Source organism: Rhamphochromis longiceps, linkage group LG7 (assembly GCF_057381845.1).
Source record: "Rhamphochromis longiceps isolate RC_006_pf linkage group LG7, R_longiceps_female_GT1.1, whole genome shotgun sequence".
In the NCBI taxonomy this organism is placed as follows: Eukaryota; Metazoa; Chordata; class Actinopteri; order Cichliformes; family Cichlidae; genus Rhamphochromis; species Rhamphochromis longiceps.
The window spans coordinates 65,471,481-65,495,256 of NC_140563.1; the positions used below are offsets into that span (position 1 = coordinate 65,471,481).

Genomic DNA, 23,776 nt, shown 5'->3' on the forward strand with positions numbered 1-23,776 from the left:
ACGTGCTGCACAATAATATTCAATAGTTAGTGTTTACTGTTATATTCACATAGATCATCGCGATGATGTTATTTATTAAATTGCTCTCTTTTTTGCTCGTTTTCTCTTTTTTTTCCTGACAGGTGATCCAGGTGATTGATATATGTATTTTTTTGTCTGTTTGTTTTTCTTTTTTGTCCTTTATCACGTTCATCTTCCCCGCTGTTTTTCTTTTCCTCTTTCTTTCTCGGTTTTCTTTCCCCCAGTCAAATCCGTCCCATGTTCAGCAAGTGAAAATAAAACAAAATAAACATTTGGTACTTAATGGATTGAAAAGAAAAATGATGGCACTCTTGTAGTTCACACAGGTGGTGATGATTCAGGGTTTTAATTTGTAAGGTTTGAATTTTGAGCCATCATAAATTTTAAACCAGGAAAGTATAATATTTAACATATGATAAGTTAAAGCTAATACAGCTGCTCATATATAGGTAATTTGAAGAACTACCTACACCAATGAGTAGACTTCCCAGAATGGAAACAGCACTCTTTGTGTGGTTGGAGAAAACAGTCAAGTTGTTAAGAACTATGACTGAGAAGAATCCGCCTGTGTACAGCAGCAGGCTGCCTTCCTAGAATTTGGATATCCCCCGTGCGCTCGTCTCTGTATTATGTGCATTACCTCTCTTGGAAAATTAAAACCACAGCAGCTTTTTATAGTTTTCTTCATTCACTATCATCTTACACCAAAAGTCTACGCTGAAGAAGATTATTCAAAACATGCAACACAGTCACCAATCCCAGCAAATCCACCCCTAAGTCAGACTGTACAATACAGAAAATAAAAGAGCTACATCTCAGACTCTACAGGCTTCAGTTAGCATGTTAAATGTGAAAGTTCAGTTAGAAAAAGACTGAACAAAAACGGCCTGAGTTTAGCAATTAACCAAAGTGACAAACATTGCTCTAAATAATTCTCCCCTAATCCAAGTAGTCACCCAAACCTGGACGTGGATTTAGAGGCCTGAGGGCCATCTCACACATTTATTCAGAAAAAAAAAACAAGTTTCAATTAAAATTAAACAAATCAAAATCTTGTGGACGTGTGCCTTTTACATGTTGGTAAAATGTTTAGGATGAGATGGAGATATAACACTCATGCACCGTGAAAATTATGAAGGTCTAAACATGTATCAAAGGGACTCACTGAACATCAGTGGATTTCTATGGGGCAAACGTACTTAAACAAGCCACTGTGACCATTGAGGCAGAGCAGAATGAATGATACTGATGGGAACTATGAGGGTTTGTAGTTAAATTCCTGCTCTTACAGGATCAGGGAGTGTCTGTTTAAAGATTATTAACATACACTGTAAAATTTAATTAGTTCCCAGAACTCAAAAAAATTGAGGAAACTCATTGCCTCAAAAGAATTGAGTAAAGCTTAACTTAAAATGACTAAATTAGGACAACTTGTTTATTTTGAGTACTCTGTACAAGCTCATTTGTTCCCAGAACTCAAAAAAATTGGATCAAGTGAGATGACCAAGTTAGGGCAACTTACTCATTTTGAGTACACTGTACAGCCTTGTTAGTTCCCAGAACTCGTTGCCTCAAAAAAACTAAGTAAAGCTTACTTAAGATGACTAATATTGCAAGTCTGCAGTATTAAGAATAACTTGATATTTCTGACTGTACAGTACTAATTGTTTACTTACTGACAAACATTTCAAGTTCAACTAAATGAAAAACAATTTGTGGTAACCTGAATATGATTAAAAATAATTAACAACACTTTTTGTAATGATGTTAAAATCAGACCAACTTTTATTTTCAAACACAACAAAGTATAACAGCCAACATACTGGACACTGTTCTGCTGAACAACAAACAATTATATTGCCATCACGGTTATAATCTTACAATGAAACAAAGTCTCAGATTTAGTTATTCTAAAAATAAGTTTAGGCCTACCACAAGTTTGTTTTGTACTTAAATTACTTATATAATCAAAATAAAATATTTGTTGTTCTGTCACAAGTGTAGTCTCTAATTTAAACAACACATTTGTTTTTCATTCCAACACATGAGCTGGAATGTTGTAATATTTTAAGGATGGCTTGTTTCCAGTCCAGGCATTACTGCCTGAATGACTATCACGGATCGAGGTGATCCAAATATAGGTGCAGAAGAAAGTCTTTAACTTCCCTTAAGTACAGTGGCAGTGGATGTGGGTTGGAGATGCAATGAGCTTGAACCTGCAGGCGACCATCTTCACTGACCACACCATCTGTGACGGAGGACTCATCTCTCCTGTTGTCCTGCAAGCAAACAATCATATTTTTTGGAACATGAACTTAATTGCTTTCTTAAAACATTTTTTTCTGCATTTGGTATGAAACAGACTCCAATTTAGACAATCTCAGGCTCCCTCCCCACTGGAGAGGTGACATTCAATGTCCAAATTGTCAGTCTGGATAGCCGTGACCCCCACCCGACACACAATAATGTCATGAAAGCATCATTTTAAAAAGGGCTATGCAAAGATGGCCAATAACTTTCATTCTAATGATGTGCAAAATGATTTGGGCACAAAACAAATTTTGCTGTTAAACTTGCAGACTTCACTATATTCAGTGTAGACCCTCTAAACTAAGTTTGGGGGATGTGATCTTTCAAGAAATGCAGACCAAACTGTTGTTGTTTGTTTACTTACACAGCATGTCTTGTAGAATTAACTGGAGTCACCAGCAACAGCCTAGTGCAGTCATATCTCAAGTCTAATAACAGAAGACAGGAAAAGATCAGTAAAGAAACAACTTCCCCAAACCAAAAAAGTAAAACAATAAGTAAAACAGGCTGATCTAAAGTATGATTAAAGTTCAGCCTGATTAATATAAATGTCACTGACAGTTGCTAATATATTGGAAAACCAAAATACTTACCACTGAGTTGATGTCTTTCTGTCCAACAGCAGGAGTGCTGGTCCCGAGCCTCAAAGACAGTATGAAGCAAGCAGAGGGAGAAAAAACAGAACATTTTTCAGAAACCGATTTGATCCTTAATGGCTGTGCAATCATTGTAACATAGAGTTTGCTTATGTTGTTAAATAAAGGCTAGATTTGACATTAATAGATGCCACAGATGTTCAAGGTGCCACAAAGCATGAAAAAAATGGACGTCTTGGAAAACGTCTGGGCATTTTTGCAAATATGTGACGTCTTGATAAATCGAGCAGATATTTGAACTTTCGACAGCTACATTCTCGCCTGAAAATATCTTAAAAGTTGATTTTGTGACCCAGAAAAAGTAATAGGTTTTTTAGCCGCGCTCCTCCACCATTGCTGCGCTTACAAGTACGCACAGGCTCCGACTAGAGCTCTGTTATAGCTGACCGGGAGGTCAAGGCTTGGTAAGAGTCCGCGAGCACAGCTAACTCCTGGCTTATTGTTTTCACCCCCCCGAAGAATTTTGTCTGGGCTCTTATCTCACTTTTTTATTTCAAACAATCAACAGAAAATTTCACAGACACATTTTTATATAAGGTTTTTAAGGCTGTGGTGTTCATTTCTAAGTAACATGAGCCCAGCCGCAGCAGCAACGCTAGGCTAACACTAACTAGCTAGCACGGTGCTAAACTAAGAGAAGCCACAAAATCAGTTTGAATAAGAGTAAACATTTACTCACCAAGTCAGTGTATCAGGTAAAGATCCACAGCAATGACAACAATAATCTCTTGAGCTGACGCTTTCCTAGGTTTGCTCAACATATTCCATAAAAAATGCTGGCACCATGAACTTGCGGACTGATCCGTGCTAGGGAGGAGGACGGTAGTGAGTGGCATTTTCAAAACACATCTTTCATCCCTCCGCACTGAGAAGAAAAACTTCTGTCTTACTTAGTTTTTCTAAATTAAGACAACTCAAATAAATTGAGTTTTTCAGCATTTCTGTAGAGGACAGAACCACCTGCTTTAATCTACCATGATGCTCTGTGTTATGTTGCCATGGCAATATGAAGTCAAATAAATACAAATATATAAACTGCACATTTGAAGGAGGACAAGAAGACAGGCAACTGGAAGAGCTTTTGAAGCAGGGAAACTTTTCTGGATTACTCTTAATTTAACTGGAAATTTTGCGAATACAAGTCAAGGAGGAAACAAGGAGGCAGGTTGGATTATATCTGAGGACAGGACGAATGAAGGAGAAGCATGAGGAGAGAGAAAACAGCAGAGCGATGGTGCAGAGCTAATCGTGGATCAAGTCGAAGAAGCAAGCATCAAAACTGTGAGTAAACATAACACATAAAGACTTAAAAATTACTGTGCTGATTAAGGAAACATTAAATTTGGTTAGTTTGGGGTCTGCAGCTTCAGGTTTGTGGGTTCAGTTGGTCTCAAAATTGAGGAAAGACAAAAAAAATTCTTTTGAAAGGTTGTTGGAGGATTCTTACTGTAAGAAATATCTGGGTTTATTAACTGCTTTTATTTAAAAAAAAGTTGCATTTTATTTAGTCACATTGGAAAGGGAAGATTGGAGGATCGGGACAATAATGTGGCCAGATTTACTGTTTCCTTAATCAGAACAATAATTTTGATCTGAACTAGAAACTTCACTATGATCACCGTGTTAAAGGTTGAGTTACTTGTCAGTCTACATTTATGTTAAAGGTACTTTTAAAAAATGCAGTTTATTCGTTATTTTTTTAAAAAAGGCTCCGCACCTATGAAAAAAAGAAAATAGGTATCCACACCCCCAAAATTGCTGTGGATCAGAGTAGCTAAGCCCTGGTTAACTGCAATTATATAACAGGAGATGAGAAATATTGGAATGATTGAAAGAAACAAAGATTGCTTTAGGGTTTGAAGATTTGACTTTCTTATTGAAAGAGACGAAAACTAATCCATGTGTGACACTGAGAAAAAAATTGAAAGCTTAAAAGATCTGGAGGTCTGACTACTGTTATTCAAATGTGCAAACTTGTTTTAATGACATTAGAAAGAAAATGGGATGTTTAAAAAGGTAATATATAAAGATGATTTTTATATTACTTGAAAAAATGATGTTGGTTAGTGCTTCTGTACTTAGAAAAATGCTGGGTCACTAGTAAGCTGAGATTTAATGTGATAAACTGAGGAAAGGTAATATAATCTACACACTTGCTATTATTATTGTAATCCATACACCAGGTAATATTTAATCAATCATCATTCATAATTGGTGATCTATGCAAGTTTTAAGGAATAATATTTATTTGCATTCCCAATTAATTTGAAAAATCTAAAAGCGGATCTTGGTTGTTTTTTGTTTTTTTTTTTAAAAAAAAAATACGTTTCTAACTGACTTGAAACTTTTTTCAGCTGTAGAGTAAATTGAGGAGCACACAATAAAGTGAACATGCTAGGGAGAGATTGCCATGAACTCAATTTTGATGACAAAAACAGCTAAAAAAATGAGCGTTTTGTTGACACTGATGACAAAATCCTGGTCAGATACAGACAGACACATGCATACAACACACACTACTGCTCAAAAGTTTGTGGTCAGTTTCAAACAGTTGTCTTTTAATTAATAATTTACATTTACTTTAACATAATATTACATGAAAATGATCAGAAATGTTTTCACAGATGTGTGTTTAATGAATCATTTATGTTGAATCACCCATGATGCATTAGGAAATGTCTACACATTTATACATGGGCCCATTTTTAGTAACAATCACTGCTGTGTGGACCGATCACATGGTTATAAACCAGGTGAAAATTGACTTCAAACCTTTGAGCTGTAGTGTAGATTGCAATGATAGTGTATAGTTATCTATTACAGAAGAATATATAGAAGTATGAGGACAGGGAGACACTGTAAAAAAGTTATGAGCTGTCTTGCTGCAGAGAAAGTGGAGTCTGTCATCCTTGAAAAGCTCCCAAGATAGGCAGCTGGCAGGTTGAATGATGCTCTGCCTCTGTGGTCAAGTACAGACATAGGCCTTAAGCAACCATGAGCCACTGATAAGTGTGAGAAATTAGTGCACTTAATGCAGCGGTCCCCATCCCCCGGGCCTCGGACCGGTACCGGTCCATGAGTCGTTTGGTACCGGGCCGCGAGAGTTGAGGCTCAGGTGTGAAATGTATGGTTTTCAGGGTTTTTATCGGTTTTCAGCCTTATTTTGTTATCGTTTTTATCGTTAACTCGGTGTCCCTGGGCCTTTTCAAGTGTGTTATGAATAAATCTTCTTTTTTCGGTACCGGTACTAGTTTTATTTTGTTGTATTTATCCGCGACACCTTAAAGGCCGGTCCTTGAAAATATTGTCGGGCATAAACCGGTCTGTGGCGCAAAAAAGGTTGAGGACCGCTGACTTAATGCATGTTTCCTAATTATATACGTATGAGCCACTAATAGGAGAAAATGAGCACGCAATAAAGTGGACTTGTTAGGGAGAGATTGCCATCAGAGTTAAAACACTCCAACTCAATTTTGATGATGGACACAGCTAAAAGAATGAGCGTTTTGTTGACACTGATGACAAAATCCTGGTCAGATACAGACAGACACATGCATACAACACACACTACTGCTCAAAAGTTTGTGGTCAGATTCAAACAGTTGTCTTTTAATTAATAATTTACATTTACTTTAACATATTATTACATGAAAATGATCAGAAATGTTTTCACAGATGTGTGTTTAATGAATCATTTATGTTGAATCACCCATGATGCATTAGGAAATGTCTACACACTTATACATGGGCCCATTTTTAGTAACAATCACTGCTGTATGGACTGATCACATGGTTATAAACCAGGTGAAAATTGACTTCAAACTTTTGAGCTGTAGTGTAGATTGCAATGATAGTGTATAGTTATCTATTACAGAAGAATATATAGAAGTATGAGGACAGGGAGACACTGTAAAAAAGTTATGAGCTGTCTTGCTGCAGAGAAAGTGGAGTCTGTCATCCTTGAAAAGCTCCCAAGATAGGCAGCTGGCAGGTTGAATGATGCTCTGCCTCTGTGGTCAAGTACAGACATAGGCCTTAAGCAACCATGAGCCACTGATAAGTGTGAGAAATTAGTGCACTTAATGCAGTGGTCCCCATCCCCCGGGCCTCGGACCGGTACCGGTCCGTGAGTCGTTTGGTACCGGGCCGCGAGAGTTGAGGCTCAGGTGTGAAATGTATGGTTTTCAGGGTTTTTATCGGTTTTCAGGTTTATTTTGTTATCGTTTTGATCGTTAACTCGGTGTCCCTGGGCCTTTTCAAGTGTGTTATGAATAAATCTTCTTTTTTCTGTACCGGTACTAGTTTTATTTTGTTGTATTTATCTGCGAAACCTTAAAGGCCGGTCCTTTAAAATATTGTCGGGCATAAACCGGTCCATGGCGCAAAAAAGGTTGAGGACCGCTGCATGTTTCCTAATTATATACGTATGAGCCACTAATAGGAGAAAATGAGCACGCAATAAAGTGGACTTGTTAGGGAGAGATTGCCATCAGAGTTAAAACACTCCACCTCAATTTTGATGATGGACACAGCTAAAAGAATGAGCGTTTTGTTGACACTGATGACAAAATCCTGGTCAGATACAGACAGACACATGCATACAACACACACTACTGCTCAAAAGTTTGTGGTCAGTTTCAAACAGTTGTCTTTTAATTAATAATTTACATTTACTTTAACATAATATTACATGAAAATGATCAGAAATGTTTTCACAGATGTGTGTTTAATGAATCATTTATGTTGAATCACCCATGATGCATTAGGAAATGTCTACACACTTATACGTGCGCCAAATCTTAGAAACAATCACTGCTGTGTGGACCGATCACATGGTTATAAACCAGGTGAAAATTGACTTCAAACTTTTGAGCTGTAGTGTAGATTGCAATGATAGTGTATAGTTATCTATTACAGAAGAATATATAGAAGTATGAGGACAGGGAGACACTGTAAAAAAGTTATGAGCTGTCTTGCTGCAGAGAAAGTGGAGTCTGTCATCCTTGAAAAGCTCCCAAGATAGGCAGCTGGCAGGTTGAATGATGCTCTGCCTCTGTGGTCAAGTACAGACATAGGCCTTAAGCAACCATGAGCCACTGATAAGTGTGAGAAATTAGTGCACTTAATGCAGCGGTCCCCATCCCCCGGGCCTCGGACCGGTACCGGTCCGTGAGTCGTTTGGTACCGGGCCGCGAGAGTTGAGGCTCAGGTGTGAAATGTATGGTTTTCAGGGTTTTTATCGGTTTTCAGCGTTATTTTGTTATCGTTTTTATCGTTAACTCGGTGTCCCTGGGCCTTTTCAAGTGTGTTATGAATAAATCTTCTTTTTTTCGGTACCGGTACTAGTTTTATTTTGTTGTATTTATCCGCGACACCTTAAAGGCCGGTCCTTGAAAATATTGTCAGGCATAAAGTGGTCCGTGGCGCAAATAAGGTTGAGGACCGCTGACTTAATGCATGTTTCCTAATTATATACGTATGAGCCACTAATAGGAGAAAATGAGCACGCAATAAAGTGGACTTGTTAGGGAGAGATTGCCATCAGAGTTAAAACACTCCACCTCAATTTTGATGATGGACACAGCTAAAAGAATGAGCGTTTTGTTGACACTGATGACAAAATCCTGGTCAGATACAGACAGACACATGCATACAACACACACTACTGCTCAAAAGTTTGTGGTCAGTTTCAATCAGTTGTCTTTTAATTAATAATTTACATTTACTTTAACATAATATTACATGAAAATGATCAGAAATGTTTTCACAGATGTGTGTTTAATGAATCATTTATGTTGAATCACCCATGATGCATTAGGAAATGTCTACACATTTATACGTGCGCCAAATCTTAGAAACAATCACTGCTGTATGGACTGATCACATGGTTATAAACCAGGTGAAAATTGACTTCAAACTTTTGAGCTGTAGTGTAGATTGCAATGATAGTGTATAGTTATCTATTACAGAAGAATATATAGAAGTATGAGGACAGGGAGACACTGTAAAAAAGTTATGAGCTGTCTTGCTGCAGAGAAAGTGGAGTCTGTCATCCTTGAAAAGCTCCCAAGATAGGCAGCTGGCAGGTTGAATGATGCTCTGCCTCTGTGGTCAAGTACAGACATAGGCCTTAAGCAACCATGAGCCACTGATAAGTGTGAGAAATTAGTGCACTTAATGCAGCGGTCCCCATCCCCCGGGCCTCGGACCGGTACCGGTCCGTGAGTCGTTTGGTACCGGGCCGCGAGAGTTGAGGCTCAGGTGTGAAATGTATGGTTTTCAGGGTTTTTATCGGTTTTCAGGTTTATTTTGTTATCGTTTTGATCGTTAACTCGGTGTCCCTGGGCCTTTTCAAGTGTGTTATGAATAAATCTTCTTTTTTCGGTACCGGTACTAGTTTGATTTTGTTGTATTTATCCGCGACACCTTAAAGGCCGGTCCTTGAAAATATTGTCGGGCATAAACCGGTCTGTGGCGCAAATAAGGTTGAGGACCGCTGACTTAATGCATGTTTCCTAATTATATACGTATGAGCCACTAATAGGAGAAAATGAGCACGCAATAAAGTGGACTTGTTAGGGAGAGATTGCCATCAGAGTTAAAACACTCCACCTCAATTTTGATGATGGACACAGCTAAAAAAATGAGCGTTTTGTTGACGCTGATGACAAAATCCTGGTCAGATACAGACAGACACATGCATACAACACACACTACTGCTCAAAAGTTTGTGGTCAGTTTCAAACAGTTGTCTTTTAATTAATAATTTACATTTACTTTAACATAATATTACATGAAAATTATCAGAAATGTTTTCACAGATGTGTGTTTAATGAATCATTTATGTTGAATCACCCATGATGCATTAGGAAATGTCTACACACTTATACATGGGCCCATTTTTAGTAACAATCACTGCTGTGTGGACTGATCACATGGTTATAAACCAGGTGAAAATTGACCTCAAACTTTTGAGCTGTAGTGTAGATTGCAATGATAGTGTATAGTTAACTACTACAGAAGAATATATAGAAGTATGAGGACAGGGAGACACTGTAAAAAAGTTATGAGCTGTCTTGCTGCAGAGAAAGTGGAGTCTGTCATCCTTGAAAAGCTCCCAAGATAGGCAGCTGGCAGGTTGAATGATGCTCTGCCTCTGTGGTCAAGTACAGACATAGGCCTTAAGCAACCATGAGCCACTGATAAGTGTGAGAAATTAGTGCACTTAATGCAGCGGTCCCCAACCCCCGGGCCTCGGACCGGTACCGGTCCGTGAGTCGTTTGGTACCGGGCCGCGAGAGTTGAGGCTCAGGTGTGAAATGTATGGTTTTCAGGGTTTTTATCGGTTTTCAGGTTTATTTTGTTATCGTTTTTATCGTTAACTCGGTGTCCCTGGGCCTTTTCAAGTGTGTTATGAATAAATCTTCTTTTTTTCGATACCGGTACTAGTTTTATTTTGTTGTATTTATCCGCGACACCTTAAAGGCCGGTCCTTTAAAATATTGTCGGGCATAAATCGGTCCGTGGCGCAAATAAGGTTGAGGACCGCTGACTTAATGCATGTTTCCTAATTATATACGTATGAGCCACTAATAGGAGAAAATGAGCACGCAATAAAGTGGACTTGTTAGGGAGAGATTGCCATCAGAGTTAAAACACTCCACCTCAATTTTGATGATGGACACAGCTAAAAAAATGAGCGTTTTGTTGACACTGATGACAAAATCCTGGTCAGATACATACAGACACATGCATACAACACACACTACTGCTCAAAAGTTTGTGGTCAGTTTCAATCAGTTGTCTTTTAATTAATAATTTACATTTACTTTAACATAATATTACATGAAAATGATCAGAAATGTTTTCACAGATGTGTGTTTAATGAATCATTTATGTTGAATCACCCATGATGCATTAGGAAATGTCTACACACTTATACGTGCGCCAAATCTTAGAAACAATCACTGCTGTATGGACCGATCACATGGTTATAAACCAGGTGAAAATTGACCTCAAACTTTTGAGCTGTAGTGTAGATTGCAATGATAGTGTATAGTTATCTATTACAGAAGAATATATAGAAGTATGAGGACAGGGAGACACTGTAAAAAAGTTATGAGCTGTCTTGCTGCAGAGAAAGTGGAGTCTGTCATCCTTGAAAAGCTCCCAAGATAGGCAGCTGGCAGGTTGAATGATGCTCTGCCTCTGTGGTCAAGTACAGACATAGGCCTTAAGCAACCATGAGCCACTGATAAGTGTGAGAAATTAGTGCACTTAATGCAGCGGTCCCCATCCCCCGGGCCTCGGACCGGTACCGGTCCGTGAGTCGTTTGGTACCGGGCCGCGAGAGTTGAGGCTCAGGTGTGAAATGTATGGTTTTCAGGGTTTTTATCGGTTTTCAGCGTTATTTTGTTATCGTTTTTATCGTTAACTCGGTGTCCCTGGGCCTTTTCAAGTGTGTTATGAATAAATCTTCTTTTTTTCGGTACCGGTACTAGTTTGATTTTGTTGTATTTATCCGCGACACCTTAAAGGCCGGTCCTTGAAAATATTGTCGGGCATAAACCGGTCTGTGGCGCAAAAAAGGTTGAGGACCGCTGACTTAATGCATGTTTCCTAATTATATACGTATGAGCCACTAATAGGAGAAAATGAGCACGCAATAAAGTGGACTTGTTAGGGAGAGATTGCCATCAGAGTTAAAACACTCCACCTCAATTTTGATGATGGACACAGCTAAAAGAATGAGCGTTTTGTTGACACTGATGACAAAATCCTGATCAGATACAGACAGACACATGCATACAACACACACTACTGCTCAAAAGTTTGTGGTCAGTTTCAATCAGTTGTCTTTTAATTAATAATTTACATTTACTTTAACATAATATTACATGAAAATGATCAGAAATGTTTTCACAGATGTGTGTTTAATGAATCATTTATGTTGAATCACCCATGATGCATTAGGAAATGTCTACACACGTATACGTGCGCCAAATCTTAGAAACAATCACTGCTGTGTGGACCGATCACATGGTTATAAACCAGGTGAAAATTGACTTCAAACTTTTGAGCTGTAGTGTAGATTGCAATGATAGTGTATAGTTAACTATTACAGAAGAATATATAGAAGGATGAGGACAGGGAGACACTGTAAAAAAGTTATGAGCTGTCTTGCTGCAGAGAAAGTGGAGTCTGTCATCCTTGAAAAGCTCCCAAGATAGGCAGCTGGCAGGTTGAATGATGCTCTGCCTCTGTGGTCAAGTACAGACATAGGCCTTAAGCAACCATGAGCCACTGATAAGTGTGAGAAATTAGTGCACTTAATGCAGCGGTCCCCAACCCCCGGGCCTCGGACCGGTACCGGTCCGTGAGTCGTTTGGTACCGGGCCGCGAGAGTTGAGGCTCAGGTGTGAAATGTATGGTTTTCAGGGTTTTTATCGGTTTTCAGGTTTATTTTGTTATCGTTTTTATCGTTAACTCGGTGTCCCTGGGCCTTTTCAAGTGTGTTATGAATAAATCTTCTTTTTTCGGTACCGGTACTAGTTTTATTTTGTTGTATTTATCCGCGACACCTTAAAGGCCGGTCCTTGAAAATATTGTCAGGCATAAACCGGTCTGTGGCGCAAATAAGGTTGAGGACCGCTGACTTAATGCATGTTTCCTAATTATATACGTATGAGCCACTAATAGGAGAAAATGAGCACGCAATAAAGTGGACTTGTTAGGGAGAGATTGCCATCAGAGTTAAAGCACTCCAACTCAATTTTGATGATGGACACAGCTAAAAGAATGAGCGTTTTGTTGACACTGATGACAAAATCCTGGTCAGATACAGACAGACACATGCATACAACACACACTACTGCTCAAAAGTTTGTGGTCAGATTCAAACAGTTGTCTTTTAATTAATAATTTACATTTACTTTAACATATTATTACATGAAAATTATCAGAAATGTTTTCACAGATGTGTGTTTAATGAATCATTTATGTTGAATCACCCATGATGCATTAGGAAATGTCTACACATTTATACATGGGCCCATTTTTAGTAACAATCACTGCTGTATGGACTGATCACATGGTTATAAACCAGGTGAAAATTGACTTCAAACTTTTGAGCTGTAGTGTAGATTGCAATGATAGTGTATAGTTAACTACTACAGAAGAATATATAGAAGTATGAGGACAGGGAGACACTGTAAAAAAGTTATGAGCTGTCTTGCTGCAGAGAAAGTGGAGTCTGTCATCCTTGAAAAGCTCCCAAGATAGGCAGCTGGCAGGTTGAATGATGCTCTGCCTCTGTGGTCAAGTACAGACATAGGCCTTAAGCAACCATGAGCCACTGATAAGTGTGAGAAATTAGTGCACTTAATGCAGCGGTCCCCAACCCCCGGGCCTCGGACCGGTACCGGTCCGTGAGTCGTTTGGTACCGGGCCGCGAGAGTTGAGGCTCAGGTGTGAAATGTATGGTTTTCAGGGTTTTTATCGGTTTTCAGGTTTATTTTGTTATCGTTTTTATCGTTAACTCGGTGTCCCTGGGCCTTTTCAAGTGTGTTATGAATAAATCTTCTTTTTTCGGTACCGGTACTAGTTTTATTTTGTTGTATTTATCTGCGAAACCTTAAAGGCCGGTCCTTTAAAATATTGTCGGGCATAAACCGGTCCATGGCGCAAAAAAGGTTGAGGACCGCTGCATGTTTCCTAATTATATACGTATGAGCCACTAATAGGAGAAAATGAGCACGCAATAAAGTGGACTTGTTAGGGAGAGATTGCCATCAGAGTTAAAACACTCCACCTCAATTTTGATGATGGACACAGCTAAAAAAATGAGCGTTTTGTTGACACTGATGACAAAATCCTGGTCAGATACAGACAGACACATGCATACAACACACACTACTGCTCAAAAGTTTGTGGTCAGATTCAAACAGTTGTCTTTTAATTAATAATTTACATTTACTTTAACATAATATTACATGAAAATGATCAGAAATGTTTTCACAGATGTGTGTTTAATGAATCATTTATGTTGAATCACCCATGATGCATTAGGAAATGTCTACACACTTATACGTGCGCCAAATCTTAGAAACAATCACTGCTGTGTGGACCGATCACATGGTTATAAACCAGGTGAAAATTGACTTCAAACTTTTGAGCTGTAGTGTAGATTGCAATGATAGTGTATAGTTATCTATTACAGAAGAATATATAGAAGTATGAGGACAGGGAGACACTGTAAAAAAGTTATGAGCTGTCTTGCTGCAGAGAAAGTGGAGTCTGTCATCCTTGAAAAGCTCCCAAGATAGGCAGCTGGCAGGTTGAATGATGCTCTGCCTCTGTGGTCAAGTACAGACATAGGCCTTAAGCAACCATGAGCCACTGATAAGTGTGAGAAATTAGTGCACTTAATGCAGCGGTCCCCATCCCCCGGGCCTCGGACCGGTACCGGTCCGTGAGTCGTTTGGTACCTGGCCGCGAGAGTTGAGGCTCAGGTGTGAAATGTATGGTTTTCAGGGTTTTTATCGGTTTTCAGCGTTATTTTGTTATCGTTTTTATCGTTAACTCGGTGTCCCTGGGCCTTTTCAAGTGTGTTATGAATAAATCTTCTTTTTTCGGTACCGGTACTAGTTTTATTTTGTTGTATTTATCCGCGACACCTTAAAGGCCGGTCCTTGAAAATATTGTCGGGCATAAACCGGTCTGTGGCGCAAAAAAGGTTGAGGACCGCTGACTTAATGCATGTTTCCTAATTATATACGTATGAGCCACTAATAGGAGAAAATGAGCACGCAATAAAGTGGACTTGTTAGGGAGAGATTGCCATCAGAGTTAAAGCACTCCACCTCAATTTTGATGATGGACACAGCTAAAAGAATGAGCGTTTTGTTGACACTGATGACAAAATCCTGGTCAGATACAGACAGACACATGCATACAACACACACTACTGCTCAAAAGTTTGTGGTCAGTTTCAATCAGTTGTCTTTTAATTAATAATTTACATTTACTTTAACATAATATTACATGAAAATGATCAGAAATGTTTTCACAGATGTGTGTTTAATGAATCATTTATGTTGAATCACCCATGATGCATTAGGAAATGTCTACACACTTATACGTGCGCCAAATCTTAGAAACAATCACTGCTGTGTGGACCGATCACATGGTTATAAACCAGGTGAAAATTGACTTCAAACTTTTGAGCTGTAGTGTAGATTGCAATGATAGTGTATAGTTATCTATTACAGAAGAATATATAGAAGTATGAGGACAGGGAGACACTGTAAAAAAGTTATGAGCTGTCTTGCTGCAGAGAAAGTGGAGTCTGTCATCCTTGAAAAGCTCCCAAGATAGGCAGCTGGCAGGTTGAATGATGCTCTGCCTCTGTGGTCAAGTACAGACATAGGCCTTAAGCAACCATGAGCCACTGATAAGTGTGAGAAATTAGTGCACTTAATGCAGCGGTCCCCAACCCCCGGGCCTCGGACCGGTACCGGTCCGTGAGTCGTTTGGTACCTGGCCGCGAGAGTTGAGGCTCAGGTGTGAAATGTATGGTTTTCAGGGTTTTTATCGGTTTTCAGCGTTATTTTGTTATCGTTTTTATCGTTAACTCGGTGTCCCTGGGCCTTTTCAAGTGTGTTATGAATAAATCTTCTTTTTTCGGTACCGGTACTAGTTTTATTTTGTTGTATTTATCCGCGACACCTTAAAGGCCGGTCCTTGAAAATATTGTCGGGCATAAACCGGTCTGTGGCGCAAAAAAGGTTGAGGACCGCTGACTTAATGCATGTTTCCTAATTATATACGTATGAGCCACTAATAGGAGAAAATGAGCACGCAATAAAGTGGACTTGTTAGGGAGAGATTGCCATCAGAGTTAAAACACTCCAACTCAATTTTGATGATGGACACAGCTAAAAAATGAGCGTTTTGTTGACACTGATGACAAAATCCTGGTCAGATACAGACAGACACATGCATACAACACACACTACTGCTCAAAAGTTTGTGGTCAGTTTCAAACAGTTGTCTTTTAATTAATAATTTACATTTACTTTAACATATTATTACATGAAAATGATCAGAAATGTTTTCACAGATGTGTGTTTAATGAATCATTTATGTTGAATCACCCATGATGCATTAGGAAATGTCTACACATTTATACATGGGCCCATTTTTAGTAACAATCACTGCTGTATGGACTGATCACATGGTTATAAACCAGGTGAAAATTGACTTCAAACTTTTGAGCTGTAGTGTAGATTGCAATGATAGTGTATAGTTATCTATTACAGAAGAATATATAGAAGTATGAGGACAGGGAGACACTGTAAAAAAGTTATGAGCTGTCTTGCTGCAGAGAAAGTGGAGTCTGTCATCCTTGAAAAGCTCCCAAGATAGGCAGCTGGCAGGTTGAATGATGCTCTGCCTCTGTGGTCAAGTACAGACATAGGCCTTAAGCAACCATGAGCCACTGATAAGTGTGAGAAATTAGTGCACTTAATGCAGCGGTCCCCATCCCCCGGGCCTCGGACCGGTACCGGTCCGTGAGTCGTTTGGTACCGGGCCGCGAGAGTTGAGGCTCAGGTGTGAAATGTATGGTTTTCAGGGTTTTTATCGGTTTTCAGCGTTATTTTGTTATCGTTTTGATCGTTAACTCGGTGTCCCTGGGCCTTTTCAAGTGTGTTATGAATAAATCTTCTTTTTTCGGTACCGGTACTAGTTTTATTTTGTTGTATTTATCCGCGACACCTTAAAGGCCGGTCCTTGAAAATATTGTCGGGCATAAACCGGTCTGTGGCGCAAAAAAGTTTGAGGACCGCTGACTTAATGCATGTTTCCTAATTATATACGTATGAGCCACTAATAGGAGAAAATGAGCACGCAATAAAGTGGACTTGTTAGGGAGAGATTGCCATCAGAGTTAAAGCACTCCACCTCAATTTTGATGATGGACACAGCTAAAAGAATGAGCGTTTTGTTGACACTGATGACAAAATCCTGGTCAGATACAGACAGACACATGCATACAACACACACTACTGCTCAAAAGTTTGTGGTCAGTTTCAATCAGTTGTCTTTTAATTAATAATTTACATTTACTTTAACATAATATTACATGAAAATGATCAGAAATGTTTTCACAGATGTGTGTTTAATGAATCATTTATGTTGAATCACCCATGATGCATTAGGAAATGTCTACACACGTATACGTGCGCCAAATCTTAGAAACAATCACTGCTGTATGGACCAATCACATGGTTATAAACCAGGTGAAAATTGACTTCAAACTTTTGAGCTGTAGTGTAGATTGCAATGATAGTGTATAGTTATCTATTACAGAAGAATATATAGAAGTATGAGGACAGGGAGACACTGTAAAAAAGTTATGAGCTGTCTTGCTGCAGAGAAAGTGGAGTCTGTCATCCTTGAAAAGCTCCCAAGATAGGCAGCTGGCAGGTTGAATGATGCTCTGCCTCTGTGGTCAAGTACAGACATAGGCCTTAAGCAACCATGAGCCACTGATAAGTGTGAGAAATTAGTGCACTTAATGCAGCGGTCCCCAACCCCCGGGCCTCGGACCGGTACCGGTCCGTGAGTCGTTTGGTACCGGGCCGCGAGAGTTGAGGCTCAGGTGTGAAATGTATGGTTTTCAGGGTTTTTATCGGTTTTCAGCGTTATTTTGTTATCGTTTTTATCGTTAACTCGGTGTCCCTGGGCCTTTTCAAGTGTGTTATGAATAAATCTTCTTTTTTCGTTACCGGTACTAGTTTTATTTTGTTGTATTTATCTGCGAAACCTTAAAGGCCGGTCCTTTAAAATATTGTCGGGCATAAACCGGTCCATGGCGCAAAAAAGGTTGAGGACCGCTGCATGTTTCCTAATTATATACGTATGAGCCACTAATAGGAGAAAATGAGCACGCAATAAAGTGGACTTGTTAGGGAGAGATTGCCATCAGAGTTAAAGCACTCCACCTCAATTTTGATGATGGACACAGCTAAAAGAATGAGCGTTTTGTTGACACTGATGACAAAATCCTGGTCAGATACAGACAGACACATGCATACAACACACACTACTGCTCAAAAGTTTGTGGTCAGTTTCAATCAGTTGTCTTTTAATTAATAATTTACATTTACTTTAACATAATATTACATGAAAATGATCAGAAATGTTTTCACAGATGTGTGTTTAATGAATCATTTATGTTGAATCACCCATGATGCATTAGGAAATGTCTACACACTTATACGTGCGCCAAATCTTAGAAACAATCACTGCTGTGTGGACCGATCACATGGTTATAAACCAGGTGAAAATTGACCTCAAACTTTTGAGCTGTAGTGTAGATTGCAATGATAGTGTATAGTTATCTATTACAGAAGAATATATAGAAGTATGAGGACAGGGAGACACTGTAAAAAAGTTATGAGCTGTCTTGCTGCAGAGAAAGTGGAGTCTGTCATCCTTGAAAAGCTCCCAAGATAGGCAGCTGGCAGGTTGAATGATGCTCTGCCTCTGTGGTCAAGTACAGACATAGGCCTTAAGCAACCATGAGCCACTGATAAGTGTGAGAAATTAGTGCACTTAATGCAGCGGTCCCCAACCCCCGGGCCTCGGACCGGTACCGGTCCGTGAGTCGTTTGGTACCTGGCCGCGAGAGTTGAGGCTCAGGTGTGAAATGTATGGTTTTCAGGGTTTTTATCGGTTTTCAGCGTTATTTTGTTATCGTTTTTATCGTTAACTCGGTGTCCCTGGGCCTTTTCAAGTGTGTTATGAATAAATCTTCTTTTTTCGGTACCGGTACTAGTTTTATTTTGTTGTATTTATCCGCGACACCTTAAAGGCCGGTCCTTGAAAATATTGTCGGGCATAAACCGGTCTGTGGCGCAAAAAAGGTTGAGGACCGCTGACTTAATGCATGTTTCCTAATTATATACGTATGAGCCACTAATAGGAGAAAATGAGCACGCAATAAAGTGGACTTGTTAGGGAGAGATTGCCATCAGAGTTAAAACACTCCAACTCAATTTTGATGATGGACACAGCTAAAAAATGAGCGTTTTGTTGACACTGATGACAAAATCCTGGTCAGATACAGACAGACACATGCATACAACACACACTACTGCTCAAAAGTTTGTGGTCAGATTCAATCAGTTGTCTTTTAATTAATAATTTACATTTACTTTAACATATTATTACATGAAAATTATCAGAAATGTTTTCACAGATGTGTGTTTAATGAATCATTTATGTTGAATCACCCATGATGCATTAGGAAATGTCTACACATTTATACATGGGCCCATTTTTAGTAACAATCACTGCTGTATGGACTGATCACATGGTTATAAACCAGGTGAAAATTGACTTCAAACTTTTGAGCTGTAGTGTAGATTGCAATGATAGTGTATAGTTATCTATTACAGAAGAATATATAGAAGTATGAGGACAGGGAGACACTGTAAAAAAGTTATGAGCTGTCTTGCTGCAGAGAAAGTGGAGTCTGTCATCCTTGAAAAGCTCCCAAGATAGGCAGCTGGCAGGTTGAATGATGCTCTGCCTCTGTGGTCAAGTACAGACATAGGCCTTAAGCAACCATGAGCCACTGATAAGTGTGAGAAATTAGTGCACTTAATGCAGCGGTCCCCAACCCCCGGGCCTCGGACCGGTACCGGTCCGTGAGTCGTTTGGTACCGGGCCGCGAGAGTTGAGGCTCAGGTGTGAAATGTATGGTTTTCAGGGTTTTTATCGGTTTTCAGCGTTATTTTGTTATCGTTTTGATCGTTAACTCGGTGTCCCTGGGCCTTTTCAAGTGTGTTATGAATAAATCTTCTTTTTTCGGTACCGGTACTAGTTTTATTTTGTTGTATTTATCCGCGACACCTTAAAGGCCGGTCCTTGAAAATATTGTCGGGCATAAACCGGTCTGTGGCGCAAAAAAGGTTGAGGACCGCTGACTTAATGCATGTTTCCTAATTATATACGTATGAGCCACTAATAGGAGAAAATGAGCACGCAATAAAGTGGACTTGTTAGGGAGAGATTGCCATCAGAGTTAAAGCACTCCACCTCAATTTTGATGATGGACACAGCTAAAAGAATGAGCGTTTTGTTGACACTGATGACAAAATCCTGGTCAGATACAGACAGACACATGCATACAACACACACTACTGCTCAAAAGTTTGTGGTCAGTTTCAATCAGTTGTCTTTTAATTAATAATTTACATTTACTTTAACATAATATTACATGAAAATGATCAGAAATGTTTTCACAGATGTGTGTTTAATGAATCATTTATGTTGAATCACCCATGATGCATTAGGAAATGTCTACACACGTATACGTGCGCCAAATCTTAGAAACAATCACTGCTGTATGGACCAATCACATGGTTATAAACCAGGTGAAAATTGACTTCAAACTTTTGAGCTGTAGTGTAGATTGCAATGATAGTGTATAGTTATCTATTACAGAAGAATATATAGAAGTATGAGGACAGGGAGACACTGTAAAAAAGTTATGAGCTGTCTTGCTGCAGAGAAAGTGGAGTCTGTCATCCTTGAAAAGCTCCCAAGATAGGCAGCTGGCAGGTTGAATGATGCTCTGCCTCTGTGGTCAAGTACAGACATAGGCCTTAAGCAACCATGAGCCACTGATAAGTGTGAGAAATTAGTGCACTTAATGCAGCGGTCCCCAACCCCCGGGCCTCGGACCGGTACCGGTCCGTGAGTCGTTTGGTACCGGGCCGCGAGAGTTGAGGCTCAGGTGTGAAATGTATGGTTTTCAGGGTTTTTATCGGTTTTCAGCGTTATTTTGTTATCGTTTTTATCGTTAACTCGGTGTCCCTGGGCCTTTTCAAGTGTGTTATGAATAAATCTTCTTTTTTCGGTACCGGTACTAGTTTTATTTTGTTGTATTTATCCGCGACACCTTAAAGGCCGGTCCTTGAAAATATTGTCGGGCATAAACCGGTCTGTGGCGCAAAAAAGGTTGAGGACCGCTGACTTAATGCATGTTTCCTAATTATATACGTATGAGCCACTAATAGGAGAAAATGAGCACGCAATAAAGTGGACTTGTTAGGGAGAGATTGCCATCAGAGTTAAAACACTCCAACTCAATTTTGATGATGGACACAGCTAAAAAATGAGCGTTTTGTTGACACTGATGACAAAATCCTGGTCAGATACAGACAGACACATGCATACAACACACACTACTGCTCAAAAGTTTGTGGTCAGATTCAATCAGTTGTCTTTTAATTAATAATTTACATTTACTTTAACATATTATTACATGAAAATTATCAGAAATGTTTTCACAGATGTGTGTTTAATGAATCATTTATGTTGAATCACCCATGATGCATTAGGAAATGTCTACACACTTATACGTGCGCCAAATCTTAGAAACAATCACTGCTGTATGGACCGATCACATGGTTATAAACCAGGTGAAAATTGACCTCAAACTTTTGAGCTGTAGTGTAGATTGCAATGATAGTGTATAGTTATCTATTACAGAAGAATATATAGAAGTATGAGGACAGGGAGACACTGTAAAAAAGTTATGAGCTGTCTTGCTGCAGAGAAAGTGGAGTCTGTCATCCTTGAAAAGCTCCCAAGATAGGCAGCTGGCAGGTTGAATGATGCTCTGCCTCTGTGGTCAAGTACAGACATAGGCCTTAAGCAACCATGAGCCACTGATAAGTGTGAGAAATTAGTGCACTTAATGCAGCGGTCCCCAACCCCCGGGCCTCGGACCGGTACCGGTCCGTGAGTCGTTTGGTACCGGGCCGCGAGAGTTGAGGCTCAGGTGTGAAATGTATGGTTTTCAGGGTTTTTATCGGTTTTCAGCGTTATTTTGTTATCGTTTTTATCATTAACTCGGTGTCCCTGGGCCTTTTCAAGTGTGTTATGAATAAATCTTCTTTTTTCGGTACCGGTACTAGTTTTATTTTGTTGTATTTATCTGCGAAACCTTAAAGGCCGGTCCTTTAAAATATTGTCGGGCATAAACCGGTCCATGGCGCAAAAAAGGTTGAGGACCGCTGCATGTTTCCTAATTATATACGTATGAGCCACTAATAGGAGAAAATGAGCACGCAATAAAGTGGACTTGTTAGGGAGAGATTGCCATCAGAGTTAAAGCACTCCACCTCAATTTTGATGATGGACACAGCTAAAAGAATGAGCGTTTTGTTGACACTGATGACAAAATCCTGGTCAGATACAGACAGACACATGCATACAACACACACTACTGCTCAAAAGTTTGTGGTCAGTTTCAATCAGTTGTCTTTTAATTAATAATTTACATTTACTTTAACATAATATTACATGAAAATGATCAGAAATGTTTTCACAGATGTGTGTTTAATGAATCATTTATGTTGAATCACCCATGATGCATTAGGAAATGTCTACACACTTATACGTGCGCCAAATCTTAGAAACAATCACTGCTGTGTGGACCGATCACATGGTTATAAACCAGGTGAAAATTGACCTCAAACTTTTGAGCTGTAGTGTAGATTGCAATGATAGTGTATAGTAATCTATTACAGAAGAATATATAGAAGTATGAGGACAGGGAGACACTGTAAAAAAGTTATGAGCTGTCTTGCTGCAGAGAAAGTGGAGTCTGTCATCCTTGAAAAGCTCCCAAGATAGGCAGCTGGCAGGTTGAATGATGCTCTGCCTCTGTGGTCAAGTACAGACATAGGCCTTAAGCAACCATGAGCCACTGATAAGTGTGAGAAATTAGTGCACTTAATGCAGCGGTCCCCAACCCCCGGGCCTCGGACCGGTACCGGTCCGTGAGTCGTTTGGTACCTGGCCGCGAGAGTTGAGGCTCAGGTGTGAAATGTATGGTTTTCAGGGTTTTTATCGGTTTTCAGCGTTATTTTGTTATCGTTTTTATCGTTAACTCGGTGTCCCTGGGCCTTTTCAAGTGTGTTATGAATAAATCTTCTTTTTTCGGTACCGGTACTAGTTTTATTTTGTTGTATTTATCCGCGACACCTTAAAGGCCGGTCCTTGAAAATATTGTCGGGCATAAACCGGTCTGTGGCGCAAAAAAGGTTGAGGACCGCTGACTTAATGCATGTTTCCTAATTATATACGTATGAGCCACTAATAGGAGAAAATGAGCACGCAATAAAGTGGACTTGTTAGGGAGAGATTGCCATCAGAGTTAAAACACTCCAACTCAATTTTGATGATGGACACAGCTAAAAAATGAGCGTTTTGTTGACACTGATGACAAAATCCTGGTCAGATACAGACAGACACATGCATACAACACACACTACTGCTCAAAAGTTTGTGGTCAGTTTCAAACAGTTGTCTTTTAATTAATAATTTACATTTACTTTAACATATTATTACATGAAAATGATCAGAAATGTTTTCACAGATGTGTGTTTAATGAATCATTTATGTTGAATCACCCATGATGCATTAGGAAATGTCTACACATTTATACATGGGCCCATTTTTAGTAACAATCACTGCTGTATGGACCGATCACATGGTTATAAACCAGGTGAAAATTGACTTCAAACTTTTGAGCTGTAGTGTAGATTGCAATGATAGTGTATAGTTATCTATTACAGAAGAATATATAGAAGTATGAGGACAGGGAGACACTGTAAAAAAGTTATGAGCTGTCTTGCTGCAGAGAAAGTGGAGTCTGTCATCCTTGAAAAGCTCCCAAGATAGGCAGCTGGCAGGTTGAATGATGCTCT

At 39.3% G+C, this 23,776-nt stretch overlaps 1 long non-coding RNA gene across 1 annotated transcript; it reads right to left on the minus strand.

The window, feature by feature from the left end:
* Positions 1-1,957: 1,957 nt before the first annotated feature.
* On the minus strand, positions 1,958-2,992 carry LOC146666702 (uncharacterized). Its single transcript, XR_014912457.1, has 3 exons — positions 2,925-2,992; positions 2,696-2,759; positions 1,958-2,300 (listed from the first exon to the last, which is right to left on the minus strand). It is a non-coding gene; the product is annotated as an uncharacterized LOC146666702 (long non-coding RNA).
* Between the last annotated feature and the right edge of the window lie 20,784 nt (positions 2,993-23,776).